This window comes from Triturus cristatus, chromosome 2_2 (genome assembly GCF_964204655.1).
Source record: "Triturus cristatus chromosome 2_2, aTriCri1.1, whole genome shotgun sequence".
Classification (NCBI taxonomy): Eukaryota; Metazoa; Chordata; class Amphibia; order Caudata; family Salamandridae; genus Triturus; species Triturus cristatus.
In genome coordinates, this window is record NC_140582.1 from 1,143,601,426 (window position 1) to 1,143,616,563 (window position 15,138).

Genomic DNA, 15,138 nt, shown 5'->3' on the forward strand with positions numbered 1-15,138 from the left:
CCCTCCAGTTCTAGTTATGAAGACGCAAATACATGTGCGTCCACCGTCAACATGTCCTCTTTCAGATCCGCCATGAATGAGTCGGATATTCCGTTCCTAAGTATGAAAGGCCACCGACTTTATGTGGTTCACTTTCCACGTTTTACAGTTCAGGCGAGTAGGCCCTGAATTCTGCCATCAAGCCTTTGCCTGCTTTCTGCCTCTGAAAGCTCCAGTCCGAGCCCACATCTGTATCCATGAACTTTGTCCTACTCCCTGCGCGGCTAACAATGCCTGATCCGGCCCGTTGCCTGCCAAAAAACTGTATTTCACCTTCAAGATTATCTGCTCCGCTCCTCATCCGATGCATTCCTGTCTAGTAGTTTAGGTAAACATTCTTCCAGCTACCGAGCAAAGGGCCAGGCCTCACTGTCCTCACGCAAGTAATTCATAGCCCTGTTACTATGGAAGATTCCTGCCCCCTCGCATCTCATGTAGACACTTAGACGCTTGTACACGCACTAACAGTCAGTATAGAATAGATTCCGTCCGAGAGACCTTTCCTTTTGGATAAAACAGTTCTTTAAACATAAGATATTAGATATGATTTGGGATTAGGTTGACATGACCCCCCAGACTTCTGTCTCCACATGTAGAGCTAAATGTCAAGTCCCCTTCACCCTCTAGTTGCACGTCAATCACACGTCATGCGGCTGCGCACGCATCTCTGCCAAGTATTTCTGCTGACATTGCAGGATTCCTTTATGGATCCACCCACCTGTGACATCATGTTTAATGACGTTTTTAGTTTACGCCTATGTTTACGCCTATTTTCATTACGTATGTGTAGTATTATCTGTATTATCAGCTGTTACGCCTCCTACATCTGTCTTAATGTAATGCTTTTTATATAAATATCTTTACTTGTCAATAATGTATTGCCTTCCCTTCCTGAACCTTCGTGGTGATGGAATTTGAAGCCTACAGTTCGAACTGTAATTCCTTTATAGAGGAATAAAGCCTTTCAGAACCTCTAATACCACGGATTCTGCCTCTTATTTATACTGAGTTATTCTTACTAGACTTTACCGCATAAAAAATAGTACCGGTAATAAAATATTTACCACATAAATTGGCGCCCGAATAGGGACACTTTCTCATCTCACGCGCCGGAGGTGCGTTGCAGGCCCGGTCTCCTGCCACAGCCGGACGGACAACAACGCGTACCCGCAGGATTTCCTGTATCTCCCTCCGACCAAGCGGGGGTGACTGAGGCTGCGATCAACACCCAGACGAGGCGGTGAGAAGTGCGAAGTATCCCGACCAGAGCCTAGCTGAGAGAGCAAGATCCGAGGTATACAGAGGCCCACCAGGTTCCGAAGTTCCGAGTCGAGTCGAGTCCAGTCCGGTCCAGTTCAGTTCAGTTCCGAGGCCTTCCGTTCCGTGCTACCCGGTGAGTACCGTTGCTGGGGAGGCAGTTAGACGTGCACATAAGTTGTGCCGGTCCTGACGGGTTTGGGTACACAAATCCGGTCTGCACTGTTTCAGCAGTGTATCTGTACTGTTTAGCAGTATATCTAGTATGTCTTGCATATAATTCAGTATTATCTAGTGTTAGTATTATGTCAGTAACAAGTTTCCTATTAGTTATCATTGTTCGTTAACTGTTAAATGTTAAAAGTTTTAATACGTTCTACATATTGTGGTGTGAATGATTGTTCATTATTGTGTTTATTGTATTAAGTGTGTTCAAGATTAAGTAATAAGGTCTAAAAATGCCGCTCTTCTCAAAATTAAGACAGATCAAAACTAGAAAAGGAGTACTCGAAGAAGCTGTTCCCATTCCACCTAGGGACACTCCAGGGTACTTTATGTATCATAAACATGGCCTAGATGCCGTATTATTTCTTGATTTATGGGTGGACTACACCAAAGATTTACCAGAAAGTCAGAGATGGCCCGCAGCTGGGACCTGGGATGCAGATTGCATCATGAGAGTAGAAGAAGTATTATGGAAAAATAAAGCCAGACAGTCACAGAAAGATGCCATTGAATTATGGCGTAAAGAATCATACAGACGTACAGAAAAAGCGCTCAGACAGGAAGAGAAAAGTAGGGAGAATTCGAATAAAGCCCGAGAAAATATATTAATTGAGGAAGGTACCCGAGTAAAAGCAGAACAAGTAGATAGACAACGAAACACTCTTATGAATGGTATGTATCCTCTTCTGGCCGAAGGGTTATCCAAGGCCACCCCGGAAATACCGAAAGACTTGACGCCTCCATTACTCCCGATTAAAGCACATCCCAAAACAGCAAAAGATGTTTTCCTTTCTTCCTACTTAGATGATGTAGCTCCTGAATATGCTAATGCTCCGCCACACGCACCGCCCACCGATGGTGCTCAACGCCAAGATCATCCGTCTGTATCCCCGCAACAACAAACTCCTACGCACATTCCCACAGGCCCATCTGTTTCTACCGCTTTTCCTACATCTACAGTTTCTATCTTACATCCAACAAATCCTTTCGTGCCTAGCACCTCAGACGGTGCGACAGGAGGTACGACAGAAATTTTTGCCACGCCACCCCGAGGAACTAAATTATCCCTTAGAGATTTAGCATACGAACGTACACCCCAACTAGCAACTTCCGACATGTTTAAAGAGCATCTAGTGGATTGTAGATATGATCCTGTGCCCGGTAGACGGGACGGTATGCTGCTGTCATCACTACGTATACGACGAGCTTCAAGGTATTTAGCGACGCTACCAGGAATGGTGGCACATTTAGATAATATATACCACTTTGTCCAATCAGGGCGAGGCCCTGAAAGTATTGACGAAGCCATGGAATACCAGAAAGTGGATGTACAGAGACAACTGTTACGCTTCTTCATAAACTGTGTGATCAGAAACCAAGACAGGCCTGAGGTAGAGCAGAAGGAAATACAGGTACTTACCAAATGGGGTCAGAATATATCAGAAGGGAAACACGATAAACAGACATGTATAGTAGTTATGTGCCGAAAGATCCGCAAAGAAGTAGAACGAATACATAAAGAAAGATTAGAGACAGACCAACATGAATCAGAGGGAGAGGAGGACGAAGAATCAGAAATGCCCACAGGACACTTAGAGACAATGGCTTATGTAGGTAAAGGAAAATCTTTTAATAATACCAGATGCTTTAATGATCCGATACATCCGATACGTCCAGAATATAACAGAAATTTTCAAGCCCCTATGTTAAATACAAGGTCTCCTGAACACCTATTCCAGGCTGCTGATAAACTACTCCGAGACCGAAGGGGGTACCATATGCTCGATTCCATGGATGAACAAGAATTGGCCAGGTCAGCAGTAGAATGGGCTGACAGTCCCGACAAATACAGTGAAGATGCACTAGCACACACGTTTCTGAACCTTACCCCATACGAACAGCTTTTAGCTGGTATATACATGATTCAACACCTCCTCATATTATATAAAAGCCAACACTCCGATCCTGGACCCTTACCTGACATATTGACCGAATTACTCACGAATAAATGGAGAGGGTCAGGTACTGATTTAATTAAAGAAATTCTAGAATTTCTAAACCAGTATATAGTTTTCGTATGCCCAGAACATGTTCCAGTTCCCACTATGGGAAGAAAAATGTATCACATAGACAGACAGAATCCCTTACGCGAAGTACACCCAATCAGAGGTGAAGATAATACTTTTAAACGCGTGTTTGTGTACACGCCTATAACTAAAATTGAATTATTAGAAATGAAGAAAGTAGTACCCAGCCATGACAAGGATCCAGCAGGTTTCCACCGTGAGATAAAAGACATGTTACTCATGGGAGAGTATACCTACCCCGACGTTATGAAAATATTAAAAGTATTAATGCCTGCCGGTATTTACGAGAAACTCAAGGAAAAGGAATGGGAGGTAGGAGACCAAAAGATAGATTGGACAGCATTAGAAAACGAAGAAAAGGCCCGAGCTGCAGGATCAGGGCTTGGGGAAAAGACTACAGCGCTACCAGGATTACTAGTGCAGGTATTGCCACGTTTATTAACTACGAAAAAGGAGGACTGGGGTGCAATCTCAGCCTGTAAACAAAAGCAAGATGAAGACACTAGTGATTTCTATTCTCGATTTGAAAAATGTTTTGGTATAAATAGTGGCATAAAAGCAAGTAGCGAGTCATATCCACATCTGTTTGTGACAAAATTAGTTGAAAATTCCCTACCGCAAGTTAAGAATAGAGTATTGAAATTTGAGAGTACCTGGCAAGGTAACACCCCGTCACAGATGTTACAGATGTTACAATATCACCACAATAGAATTAGAGAAGAACAAGAACATGAACAAAGACGTATGAAAGACACGAAAATGAAAATGCTTGTGGCTCAGTCAGTTCCAGCTGATGGTCATAAAAAGGGTGATTCCGCAGGTCCGGCGAAAGGGACATGCAACTATTGTAAACAACAAGGTCATTATATACACGATTGTGCAGTTCTGAAACATAATATCGCCACGGGTAAAACCCAGGAAAGACCACGTCCACCTAGACAGGATCAGAACAAACAACAAATCCCTCAGCATGCACAATCTAGGCCAGCTCCGCAACAGGCAGCTCCACAACAGACCGTAGCAACATCACAGCAGCAGCCTATCGCTGCAACACAAGCAACGACACAACAGATGTACCAGTATGCACAAACTGATTATCCCGATTATCAGCGATACACATGAAATAGCCTAGAGAGGGAAGTTGGCTTACCCCTTATTGAGGTTCCAGTAGATCAAGAGGGACCTTATGTACACAGTGAACTATTAGGGGAAGACAGAAAGTTTTTACTTGATACAGGAGCAAGCAGAACAACTATACGACGCAGTGAAGTTCCAGGGGCACCCCTCTCAGGCTCACAGAATATTTCCCTTGGATTCTCAGGAAAGCCTATCATTAATGAAGTATCGCAACCCCTACCACTTACGGTTGGTCCATTGACACGAACTACAGATTTATTGCTTACTAAATCATGTCCAGAAAACTTGTTAGGTATAAAAACATTGAAAGCTCTAGGAGCTATAATATGTTGTTCTCCGGAAGGAGTACGATTATTTTTACGTGACTTCAAAGGTCACTACGTGTCCAGAGACATGGATCACCGGCTGCAGAATTTACCTACACATTTATGGGCACAAGGCCCCACTGATGTTGGTTGCATGAACATTACACCATATCGAGTTACACTAAAAACAGGAGTGGTATTACCACGAATGCGACAATACAAGTTACCACCAGATGCTGTTGTGGCTTTACTGCAAATCATTGATGAGCTCATTGGACAAGGAGTGGTTGTGGAAACAGACTCCAATGTATGTAATTCACCGATAATTCCGATTCTTAAAAGAACGGATCCAAAAGCACCACCAGTATATCGATTAGTTATTGATCTGCGCGAATTAAATAAATGTATTGTACCACAATACCCCGTGGTCCCAGATATCTCTTCATTATTAACAGCTATTGATTCAGAAGCAACGTTCTTTACTGTAATTGATCTCAAAAACGCCTTCTTTAGCGTCCCAATAGATTCGGAAAGTCAATATTTGTTCGGATTCAGTTTAAATGGACGGAGTTTTAAATTCACACGCGCTCCTCAAGGATTCACAGAAAGCCCCAGCATCTATAGCCAAGCACTGAAAAGAGAACTTGACAGTATCCACATGCCAGTTAATACTGCCCTGCTTCAATATGTCGATGATCTTCTGATCACCGCCCGAAGCGAACCTGAATGTGAACAAGCATCACTGATGGTTTTACAGTTTCTAGCCGAAAAGGGGCACAAGGTGTCCCCTTCTAAGCTGCAATTCTGTGTCCAGCAAGTTGTTTACCTTGGGCACTTGCTGTCCAAGGAGGGAAGACAGCTTACACCCGACCGCATCCAGTTAATTGCCAACATGCCATCACCTAAGACACAAAAGGAGGTGCGGGCTTTTATAGGTCTCACTTCATACTGTAGGCAGTGGATCCCTCAATATGCATTTCTAGCAAAACCACTCATTCAGTTGACAACACAGGAGGCAGCCACATCGACTGTCCTCCCTTGGACTCAAGAACATACACATGCCTTTGAAAGCTTAAAGAAAGCTTTATGCCAAGCACCTGTTTTAGCAACACCATGTTACAGTAAGCCTTTTACACTCTTTGTTACAGAACGCGAAGGTACTGCCTTGTCAGTACTCACTCAGGAACAAGCAGGATCACACAAACCATGTGCTTATTTTTCTAGTACATTAGATCCCGTAGCTCAGGCTCTTCCTGCGTGCCTGAAATCAGTGGCAGCAACAGCTTTGGCAATCAGACAAAGCGATGCCATAGTGTTAGGACATCAATTGACAGTACAAGTACCACACGCAGTAGAAGTTCTCTTGAACCGCACACAAACACAACACTTGACTATAGCAAGACTCACCGGTTATGAATTAACATTGTTTCAGCCACACATAGAAATCAGACGTTGTAATACATTAAATCCTGCCACACTTTTGCCAGTAAATGGAACAGATCCATTAGCACATGATTGTATTGAAGTCATTACTATCACGACGAAACCCAGACAAGACTTGACAGATATCCCTTTATTAGATCCGGACCTAACATTGTATGTAGATGGTTCATGTATGAGAACAAGTACAGGTGAGTTAGTGGCCGCTTACGCAGTCACAACAGACACTGAAGTCATTGAAACCAATTGTATTAACACTTTGTCAGCTCAAGCAGCAGAGCTCATCGCTCTGACACAAGCCTGTATTCAAGCCAAAAATAAGAAAGTCAACATATACACAGATTCACGTTATGCATTCAGAGTCGTCCATGACTTCGGCGTACTGTGGTGAGAGAGAGGTTATTTAACTTCTCACGGTGCCCACATCCAACACGGACCCCTCATTCAAGCCCTATTAGACGCAATTCATCTACCTACTGCAATATCGATTATGAAATGCAAAGCCCATACAAAAGTTACCGACATCATTTCTCAGGGTAACGACCTAGCTGACAGAACAGCTAAACAGACTGCTCAGAATCAGACTCATACAACTGACACGACAAAGACAATAGTTCCGACACCAACACATTGCATGACAGTTAAGGATCCCGCCCTTGATGTAATTGACATACAGACACATGCTACACCAGAAGAAATAAAGAAATGGACTGAATTAGGAGGGATCCAAACGGATCAAGGATGGATGACGAAGGGAAAATCTATATGGTTTCTTCCCGATTCCATGGTTCAAGTCATCATTAACACAATACATAGTCCAGCGCACCTAGGAGAAAAAGCTATGCTAGACAGTATTCAACACATTTGGTTCAACAAACACTTGCGAGCAGCAGCCAAACAGAAAGTACGTACCTGTATGATATGTTGTCAGTTTAATCCAGGTAAAAGCATCCCCGTAGAGCAGGGTGGATTTCAACCTCCCGAGCACGCTTTTGAAGTCCTCCAGATGGATTATATCCAGATGGAACGATGTCGAGGATTCAAATATGTTCTCGTAGTTGTTTGTGCTCTTTCCCGTTGGACAGAAGCCTACCCGGTTTCAGATTATACTGCCCCGACTACTGCCAAACAGTTAGTTCGAGAATTCTTCCCACGGTACGGTTTACCACGTGTTGTATACTCAGATAACGGCCAGCCATTCTCATCCGAACTGATGAAACACGTTTCACTCCTATTAGGTTATCAATGGAAATTTCACTGTGTCCGACATCCCGAGGCAGCTGGTCTCGTGGAACGTCATAATCAAACTCTGAAAATTAGATTGTCCAAAATATGTAGAGAAAAAGGTGTCGATTGGATAGTAGCCTTACCAGTTGCGCTCTTTTACATGAGAATGGTAGCACATTCTCGAACAGGGCTATCCCCTTATGAGGTGATCTTCGGTAGACCACCAAATATGTGGGGGACGCCTATACCTCGTAAAATCACTGATGTTGACTGTAATATGCTGACAGATTACCTGGCTTCCTTGATGTCTGCACTACAATCTTGTCGTTCACAGGTAGCTGCAGCTTTTCCCGATAACACTGAGGTGAAGCCCCATGACGTGGTTCCAGGTGATCTGGTTCTGGTGCGGAATTTCGACCGGAAGACCCAGCTGGAGCCTAGGTGGCAGTCGCCTAAACTCGTTTTGCTAACAACAAGGACAGCCGTGAAGATTGAGGGACGTAAAGGGTGGTTGCACTCGAGCCATATCAAGAAATTTTATGGACTATCGTCCGATGTGAACACTCAGCCCTGCATTCCCTCACAGACAGACTCAAAGCTCCCCTTGGTTGCACAGACAATAAATGAACTCTATAAACTGAAATTAAGGTCTAGCAAGTCAGACAATTTGATTGTTTAAGTCCTCTCCAAGGTGAATCGGTTGAATTTGTCTCTGACATGTATCCTCTGGACCGAAATAGAGAGAAAAATAGACAGATACAGCTTAAAAAACATGCGTACTGTAAATCGCTTCGTAGTCACTGCATAATGACATTATTAATTTTGTTTTTTCTAAGTCTTCTGATCATCATTTCTAGTGTATTGCTACATATGTATTACCCTATTTCTAAGCGTGCTTACAATGCTACTGCTGAACATTCTTTTAGCGAACTACCTCCGCATGAGTTGTCTTATAGATTTGCGCTGCGCAACAACACTTTTATTAGTATGCTACATCATTCCCATCAGACCAGCAATGCTACCAATTGTTGGATATGTGGCCGACTCCCTCCCTATCAGAACTATAAGGGAGTTTTGCCTCTCTTTCCATATCCGTTCACACACAATGGCTCCTGTGGAGCATGGTTTAGTTTGATTAATTCCCTAGATTCAAATTCCGTAGTTTATCAAGACAACTGGGTATGGGGAAACCTGAACCTAGTTTTGCTTAAAGTCTGCTACCCTAACAAGGAGGGACTTCCCAAAAGAACAGGAACTGATCTAGAAAATGAAGTATATGGATTAGGTAACTTTACGCTTAACCTCATGATTCTGAATGTTGAATCCGAAGCTACACCAATCTTGCCCGCTATGTCAGTATTTCCAGTTAAAGGTGAATTATGTGTAAGAAAGAATGGTTCCATACACCTGGGCCATAGTAAATGTACCACTGTGATAAAATTCAGTGATCAAGGCAAGTCTACATTTAGAGCTTCTCGTCATTCCTACTTCATATGTGGCCAGACTGCATATATACGTTTACCTCTAGATTGGGATGGTACCTGTTACATTGCATTCCTTCTGCCACCTGTTTTCCTAGCCCCTCCTGACTATCACAGAAATACCCATTTAGTACACAATAGACAGCAGAGAGATCTCCCGATTGTCGATTACACTGAAACGGCATGGGAGCAATACACAGATTTCAATAAAGGTTTCTTTCCCTATATAGGTACAGTCACTAATAGTAAACTGATCCGCGCCCGGCCGGGCCCAAGGGCCACGTCCCCTGGTTCCCCCAGAGGTGACAGACTGGTATATAGCCCTGACCTCCTATGGAAGCTGCGGCCACCTACTTCTCCCAAGTGCGGATCCCTCTTACACCCCCTAGAGATCCCGCGACACTGTAAGTACTGCAACTTAGATCTATGCACTTTAACCAACAAACCCACAGTCGAGCTAAAGAACTACTCCATGCTTCTCCTCAATTGTAGGTCTCTTGTAAAACACTGCCTAGAGATCTCCCTATTATTAAAGGAACACTCCCCAGATGCAATGTTCCTGACCGAGACATGGCTGAACCAAGACTCTCAGCCAGACCTAGCTCAAGCTATTATCCCAGGATATCAGATAGCGCGAGCCGACCGACCACTGGGCAGAGGTGGCGGCCTCGCGATCATATATAAAGAAAGCTACACTTGTCGCCACTTATCGGAAGATATTGAAGACTGTGAGAATCTCTCCTTCTCTATCGAATTTTCTCCCAATGCCTGCTTTACCGGTATTCTCATTTACCGCCCCCCCGGTCCCATAGGACAATTTAATACATCTTTACTCTCGGTGACCTCCCAGTCGGTTATCTCTCCCTCCAACTTCTCCCTACTCGGAGATTTCAATATTCATTTCGACAACCCACTAGACCCCTCGGCACAAGAAACCCAGTCAAGCTTGGCCGCATGTCAACTCGAGCAACGAGTGCCATCTGCTACACACGAAAAGGGGCACTTGCTAGATCCGATCTTCAGCAACTGCGACCAGCTCAAAGTGGGCAGCATAACCAGACTTCCTTGGTCAGATCATTTTTTAATAGCTTTCAATTGGACCACGAGTAAACCACCCTCTTCCTTATTTACCATGAGGAAAACTCGTAACTGGTCCAAACTCCCCACTGACAACTGGGTTCAAGCTTTATGTACTACGAGACCTGCCCTTTCCCAAGATCCAACCCTTAACAATAAAAAATACGAGGAATGGATAACCACCTCTCTGGACCGGGTCCTCCCAGAACACGCACCAAAGTCCAAGAGACATAGCAAAACCGCTCCCTGGTACACAGAAGAGCTCAGGAACCATAAACGCCTCTGTAAAAGACAAGAGAGAAAGTGGCGCACTTCATACAATCCCGAAGAAAAAGCCACCTACAGGGAAATGATCAGGAACTATAAGCTTGCAATTAAATCCTCGCAAGCTGCCTTTTACAATTCTAAAATCACCATGGCAAAATCCAAATCTAAAGAAATTTTTCGCATAGTCAACTCCCTGATCAAACCCCCATCTCCGGTCACAGACAACAATAACTCACCGACCAAGTGCAATGATCTGGCGGAATTCTTCTTCCAAAAAATTAATAAAATTTATCTCTCCTTCCCTAATCCATCCACTGATTCCCCTGGTCAAAACCCGCACTTGACAGTAAATCCGACCAAGTGGTTGGAGTCTCTCCCCCTGATAACATTGGAAACCGTACAGAAACTGGCACAACGAATAAAATCCGGCTCCCCGTGTGACCCTGCCCCCCCAGGCTCACTAAATCTTGCCAGCGTTGCTATTTTCCCTACGCTCCTGGATCTCATGAACTCCTCTATAACCAGTAGGACGGTCCCTTCAACATGGAAGCACGCTATGGTACGGGCTCTATTGAAGAAACCTTCCCTTGACCCGGCCAACCCCAGTAATTATCGCCCGATCTCGTTACTCCCCTGGGCGTCGAAAATTCTGGAGAAACATGTCAACACCACTCTGACAACATTTTTTGAGGAAAACCACCTCCTCGACTCCTCCCAAACAGGTTTTCGTACCAAACATGGGACAGAGACCGCTTTATTGGCAGTGACTGAGGAGGCAAGACGGCTCCTGGATCGAGGAGGATCAGTGGCAGTGATCCTCCTCGATCTAAGTGCCGCATTTGACACGGTACATCACAAAATCTTGCTAACCCGCCTTGCCGACTTAGGAGTGACCGGAGACGCCCTGACATGGTTCAACTCTTTTTTATCTGACAGAACCTTTCAGGTCTTCGACGGCACATCCCGCTCATCAACTCGCCCCCTGGGATACGGAGTTCCCCAGGGCTCCTCTTTAAGTCCTACGCTCTTCAACGCATACATGAAGCCACTGGCTGAGGTAGTTCGTCCGCATGGTGTTAAGATCATCTCCTATGCGGACGACACCCAGCTGGTGGTCTCCCTTGCTGAGAAGAGCGGCCTCCAGTCGCCACCAGACCTAGCGGCCTGCTTGGAGGATGTAAAGAAGTGGATGATGAGCTCATGCCTAAAGCTAAACGACGATAAAACTGAGCTGATGATCCTGGGCCCAGCCTCCCCCGCCTCCATAGAGCTGATCTGGCCATCAAGCATGGGAATGGCCCCACGCCCCAGAGACAACATTAAAAGCTTGGGCGTCTGGCTCGACAAGTCTCTGAGCCTTAACACACAGGCCACTAAGATCTCAGCTACCTGCTTTGGCCTCCTTAGGGTGATTAAGAAAGTCCTTCCCCTCCTCTGTTCTGAGGCCAAACAGATAATTATACAGGGGCTCATCCAATCTCGTTTGGACTTCAATAACGCCCTTTATTTGGGAGCACCAGACTATACCCTACAGAAGCTCCAACGCACCCAGAATTGTGCTGCCAGAGCGCTGCTGGGAATCCCCCGGAGGACTTCAGTAAGAACCGGTTTAAAGACCCTGCACTGGTTACCTGTCAGGGACAGAGTAAAATTTAAATCACTCTGTATCGCCCACCAGACATTCTGGGAAACGGGCCCAGACATCAATCGCCCCCTGATTTCTCCCTACAGGCCCAACAAATCTCTTCGCTCTTCAACAGCATTTTTGGCCGAAATCCCCAGAATACGCAGAGCCAGAGCAGGAGGACGCTCCTTCTCGTATAATGTTTCCAAACTCTGGAACTCCCTCCCTCTGCAGCTGAGGAACAACCCTAACCTGACTACGTTCCGGAAACAGCTAAAAACCCTGCTATTCAATGACTAAAAGTAACCTCAAGAGTGCTTTCTTCTGTTTTTAGCGCCTGGACGCCTCAGGGCAGCTGCAGCGCTTTACAAGTCACATTTTCATTTCATTTCATTTCATTAACTAGAACCCTTGAAGCAGTAGTGAATGAGACTACTTCCGCCCTAGGCAACTTAACAGAAGAGCAGTCTGCGATGCGGATTGTTGTTCTTCAAAATCGTCTTGTCCTTGACGTCATCCTGGCCGATAGGGGCGGAGCTTGTAGGGTCATCGGATCAAGTTGCTGTGTTTTCATACCAGAAAACTCGCCGTCAGTATATAAAGCCATAACTCGCCTTCATAAAATTATAAGCCAGATACACCAGAGTCCAGGCACCTGGACTTGGTCCGGTTGGTTCTGGAGCGTGTTGTCAGCCTGGGGATGGAGGATTCTATCCTTCCTAGGTATTGGCTTTCTCATACTATTCAGTTGCTGCTTATGTCTACAATGTGGGCCAGCGATTTGTGGTCTGTGTGCCACATCGTGTATCCCGCCCTCAAGTTTTCATTCAAGATCCCAGAAGAAGAAAGAAGAACAAATGATGCTATATGAACAGATTGATGGATTAATGAAGATCGATATCTCCTGAGGGTCCGTAGGGGACAAGGAGGGAATGAGGAAATATGAATTTTATGATCAGTTATGTCCCCTATCTTAGACCTCAACGGCTCCATGTACATACCACAAGTACATGTATGTTCCCTTCAGTTCTAGTTATGAAGACGCAAATACATGTGCGTCCACCGTCAACATGTCCTCTTTCAGATCCGCCATGAATGAGTCGGATATTCCGTTCCTAAGTATGAAAGGCCACCGACTTTATGTGGTTCACTTTCCACGTTTTACAGTTCAGGCGAGTAGGCCCTGAATTCTGCCATCAAGCCTTTGCCTGCTTTCTGCCTCTGAAAGCTCCAGTCCGAGCCCACATCTGTATCCATGAACTTTGTCCTACTCCCTGCGCGGCTAACAATGCCTGATCCGGCCCGTTGCCTGCCAAAAAACTGTATTTCACCTTCAAGATTATCTGCTCCGCTCCTCATCCGATGCATTCCTGTCTAGTAGTTTAGGTAAACATTCTTCCAGCTACCGAGCAAAGGGCCAGGCCTCACTGTCCTCACGCAAGTAATTCATAGCCCTGTTACTATGGAAGATTCCTGCCCCCTCGCATCTCATGTAGACACTTAGACGCTTGTACACGCACTAACAGTCAGTATAGAATAGATTCCGTCCGAGAGACCTTTCCTTTTGGATAAAACAGTTCTTTAAACATAAGATATTAGATATGATTTGGGATTAGGTTGACATGACCCCCCAGACTTCTGTCTCCACATGTAGAGCTAAATGTCAAGTCCCCTTCACCCTCTAGTTGCACGTCAATCACACGTCATGCGGCTGCGCACGCATCTCTGCCAAGTATTTCTGCTGACATTGCAGGATTCCTTTATGGATCCACCCACCTGTGACATCATGTTTAATGACGTTTTTAGTTTACGCCTATGTTTACGCCTATTTTCATTACGTATGTGTAGTATTATCTGTATTATCAGCTGTTACGCCTCCTACATCTGTCTTAATGTAATGCTTTTTATATAAATATCTTTACTTGTCAATAATGTATTGCCTTCCCTTCCTGAACCTTCGTGGTGATGGAATTTGAAGCCTACAGTTCGAACTGTAATTCCTTTATAGAGGAATAAAGCCTTTCAGAACCTCTAATACCACGGATTCTGCCTCTTATTTATACTGAGTTATTCTTACTAGACTTTACCGCATAAAAAATAGTACCGGTAATAAAATATTTACCACAGTGCCCCAAAGGTAAAAAATGACTTCCATTGTGCCAAGGCCAGCATTTCTACATTGTTCCCCCCATATGTCTTGGGTGCCCCCATTTACCAAAAATGTGCTACTAGCAGATTTATGCCGTCCATATACCATGGGTGACCTTTATGTCACTATTTACCTCAGTATGTCAGGACAAAGATTTTGTAGCGTTTGCCAGGTTGTCCACATGTATGATAAGAATTACCTCCAATGTGTAGGTCCTGCATTTTGCCACATGTCCACACGGCAAGTAATCCAGTATTTTACCACAGTCTCTTTATATGCCACGAGTTACCTCTAGTATGCCACTATCAGTATTTTACCATTAGTGACTTTTATGCCATTATTATCCCCAGAGTGCCAGCAAGAGTATTTTGTGGCACCTGTCTGCCATGCTGAGACTTGCCTCAAGTGTGCTGGTGCCAGCATTTTGTCCTGGGTGTCCTATAAAATAGTAATTACTTTCAGTAATAATAATAATAATAATAGTAATTATTTTATTCTCACTCACACTCACTTACTCACACTCATTTGTTCACTCACACTCACTCTCGCTCATTCTCATTCACACTGTCCTACACTAATTTTTATTCATCCTCACTCACTTGCATTAACTCATAATCTTACACACTCATCCATTTCACGCATACTTACTCCCCCCCGTTCCCACTTACTACCTGTTACTGACTCTAGGCTTACACATACAAACACACATGCTCACACATACACACACTCTCTCTCACATATAGTCTGACCTGCAAACATGTACACAACATACATTTAAAGAAATTTTTACTTACCAAAGCTGCTACCAAAAGTCCAGTTCCAG